Source organism: Coturnix japonica, chromosome 31, assembly GCF_054131305.1.
Source record: "Coturnix japonica strain WE chromosome 31, WE-NBRP24, whole genome shotgun sequence".
Lineage (NCBI taxonomy): Eukaryota > Metazoa > Chordata > Aves > Galliformes > Phasianidae > Coturnix > Coturnix japonica.
Window position 1 is genome coordinate 4412166 of NC_140693.1, and position 3912 is coordinate 4416077.

Sequence of the window (3912 nt, forward strand, 5' to 3'; positions counted from 1 at the left end):
GAAATAACCCTCCTTGGAATTGCAGCTGCTCTTTGAGAGTGTGACGTGAGTGGCATGGTGAGGGCTGCAGCAGGGCTGGAGCTGCTCTTGCAGGACCTGGGGCTGCCCCTGGGTGGTGTTGGAACCCTGGGTCTATTCACCTTAATTACTCCATCCTAACCACAATACAGTAAGACACAAACCAATGGCAGACACTGTTCCATACCTTGTTTGTTCTGGGTACGTATAATGACAGGACAATACAAAGGGAAAGTCAGTTAAAAAATGAGGGAACAGAGTAAGAAGAAGTGGCACAAAAAACACTGCAATGGGGAGAAATCTTTACAATAAGCAGTTTAAAAGGACATGAAAATAAAAAAAAAAATGTCCCCATCAGCAGAGTATAAATCACAAGTCAACCACTTTAACTCCAGGAACTGCTTAAATTGAAGTATATGTTTGAAAAGAGTTGTGAATCCTTGAAAAAAATGAGTTTACTGAGAGTACGTGCATTAAATAGTTGGCAAGAGACTGCTTAATGTGTTACACTTATAACCATAATTGCACATAATTCTGTAATTAATTTCATTGCACGTGTGACACTATACATGCCAAACATAAGTGCTTGTGTGCAGATGCACACTGCTTATAACGTGGTCATTAATTCCCCCACTGTTGACAATCAGCTCATGGAAATAAACTGCCAAATCCCAGTAGGACTCCAATGTGTCAGATGTGTTCCTTTCTTACTGCAGATCATATCCTGTGCTGAGTGCTGTGCTTCTGAGCAAGCAGAAAACAAAATTCTCATGAATTGAATGGTGTCACTTACTTCACAGCTAATTACACGTGGTTTTGTTCTGCTCTGGGTTAAGTGATCTGTTTGCAAAATTTATAATAGGAAGAAAAAAAGAAAGAAGAACATGGCTATTCCACAGAAGTCTGTAGTCCTGTGAACAGGATCCTGGCTCATCTAAGCCAGGGCTTGGTGACTTGTATTTACAAATGAGGGTGGTACCGCCTGTTGGTTTAGGACCCTTCACCAGTCTCTGAGTGTCTGTTGTTTCCTGCATTTGGCGGAGCCTTGCAGCCGGAGCTCCAGGCTGGTGCCTTCCAGTGCCAAGCAGTGCAACTACAATGGGGGGCAAGTGGGAAGCCAGTCATCATGGTAACACTGGAGCACTTCTGACATCCTCCTCTCCAGATCCTCCTCTCAGGCATGTTAAACTTGACTCTGTGCTTATCTCAGGTCACTGTGCTTAGCGAAGGCCTTTACCAAAACAGTGTTGGAAATGTCAGTGAAGCAGCTCCTCAAACTGTTTGTATCCTGTTCCCCTTCTGCAATCTGGTCAGCCTCCACATGTGAGGCTTTGCTGCTGCTGCTCAGAGAATCACCAATGTGGGTTCCTCTGTAGGCAAACCAGTCAAAGCCCCTTGCATTATGCATCTATCCAGTGCACCCTCAATAATTTTGCACATGACAATAAACTTCCAATCTCTACTTTTTGCATTTCAGGTAAACAACTAAACTGAATACTCATTAACAACCAAGAAATAAATCCGGACAAGCACTTGAACTGCACACTCACAGGTGAGCACTCACCATAGTGTGAATGCAGACTGTGTGCACAACTGAGACAAATGTAGTTTGCAGCCCTGGAAGGAGGATGCTCTCCACTGGTTCCCATCATTTATTGCTCAATTTCCCTCAAGTGAGACAACGGAGAGAAAATCAGCTCTGTATGCAGAAACCAGGAGCTGTCTATTAATGTGCTTGATTTTCACTAACCTGAAAATCATGCTTATCTTGTTCAAGTTTTTATGCAGGTCTTACTTCATATTTTTGAAAGAAATCTTTCTATGAAGTCACAAAAAACCTGTGATTTTTTGTCAGAAGTACTTTTCTAAACAAAACAGTGATGACGTATTTCCAGTTCTTCTCCAGTCAGTTCACACATGGCCTAGTGCATCCCCTCCAGTGGTGCACTCCCCATGTGAGACAGAAATGCGATGAGAAATGTCATTAAGTGTCACTGTGTTGTTATAAACTGTGAGGTCTGGAGGCTGCCACGTGGAAGCACCTCTGATTGGGAGTGAGACACTGAAGGAAGCTCTCATTTTGAAGGGCTTTTATCCAGTTACAGTGGGCTCATAGTTTCTCTGATGATGAAAATATAATTGAGGAAGGTGCTCCTGTCAGCAAGACTGATGCTAAAGTGCTCCCAAGCTTGGAAAGTGTTTTATTGTTTTTCTGTTGTTATTGTAGCTTTAAAAGACAAGAACGGGAGAGATGGCCAGCAATTCTTTTTGTTGAGTTTGAATTTGTTCTTGGTTGTGGCTGAGGCTCCTTCTTAACAGTTCGGGTTTAGTTCTAACAATGAAACTTTTAAATAATAGACATTTTTCAAACCATTCACAGTGCAGGCTGAGTTCAACTCCCTGGGAAGCCGTCTGTGCAAAATCATGTGTGAAGGAATACTAAAAGTAAGTTTGCTTTTCCAGGCAGAATGTACTGCATAAAGCAGTCTTTAAAGCAGCCCATGCCTATGAGATCACACAAGTCATCTCAGCCTCATGCAGAAAGCACACAGTGAGGGCACGGGGCAGTCTGACCTCTACGCCTTTGGAAATTGAAAGGATTCACTGAACTTCTCCTCCAGAGAAAAGAGAGCTGTTGTTCCTTTTAAAGACCTATTTTATTTCTGAACCACAACACATCAGACCACGACCCAGCATCTGCCTTAAGATATCAAAAATAGTTTTCTTTTCAATGCTGTGTGAAATTTCAGGTTTTCCTTTTCTCATTCTAAGTGTGTAAATGCAGCACTGGCTGCTGACTGCCCGTGCTATGCTAACTTGTTTCAGAGATAATAGAGGTTTCTTCCATGAACACTGAATCTTATTTGCTGACTATTTCCAGTGGCGCACTCAGGAATATTTCTTTTAGTTTTCTTAAAAAGATAATCAAGAATATACAGATGTGCTCACAGTCTAAGTTGAGTTTGTCTCTATACTGACATCTTAATGCCCTTTTTTCCTGAAATCATGTTTCTTTTGACACCTGTCTGAGAACTGATCAGGGATGAGGGGAAGTCAGAGTTGCACCATGGTGATGCCACAGTTTTCCCTCACATTAACGCTGCACGGGAGAGTTGGTGGAGACAACTGCGGGGTGCTGAGCTGGGAGGAGGAGGAGGGGGAAACGGCACCTGCTGAGCCTTCTGTGCGCCGGCTGTGCTGTGCTGGGGCTGCATGGACTGCAGGCACTGACTGCTGCCTGCCTGCACGGGCTGCTGGGGGAGCATGGAGCTGAGCCCAGGCAGTGCCCCATCAGAGCAGCCAGCCCATCCCTGTGGGATCGGATGAACCTTTACTGCTTTGCAGTCTCTATGGGCTGAAAACAATCCTGATATAAATAATTTATATGAGAATGTTGTGGAGACAGATTTTCAGTTGTTTTCATTCATTCTCAAAACATGAAATGGTAAATGAGATAGATTTGCTCATCTACACAACACTGCTCTCCTTCACTCTCAAGCCCAGACCAGAGAGGCAGGATGACCTTCTAAGAATCACTGTGGCCCCCCAGGACCAGCAGAGGGAATCCCTCCCAGTGCTGCCTTCTTTTATCACAACCAGAGCAATGTAATCACCGAGGTCTGCTCCTCAATCTGCATGTGGTGCTCATCTCAGTCAAAGAATGTCTGTGGAAGGTTGGCTTTGATTTTTTGTGTGGATTGCATCAATGACAGGTTGGACTCCAGACTCAGTGGGATCATTTTTCATTGCGCTCCTTCCTCTGCAAATCTTCCAAAAATGTTGGTTTCTGCTGAGCTAGAGGAAGGAAGGAGTTCAGGCCTCCTTTACTTTGAACTAATTCTGAATTATTCTTCCATGAAAGTGGGTGATGAAATAAAACCTTCAGTATATGCA

The 3912-nt window shown here is 43.7% G+C and overlaps 1 long non-coding RNA gene across 1 annotated transcript; it reads left to right on the forward strand.

Moving 5' to 3' along the window:
• The first annotated feature begins 1399 nt into the window (after window positions 1-1399).
• On the forward strand, window positions 1400-2750 carry LOC146755670 (uncharacterized). Its single transcript, XR_014937957.1, has 2 exons — window positions 1400-1570; window positions 2482-2750. It is a non-coding gene; the product is annotated as an uncharacterized LOC146755670 (long non-coding RNA).
• The last annotated feature ends 1162 nt before the right edge of the window (window positions 2751-3912 follow it).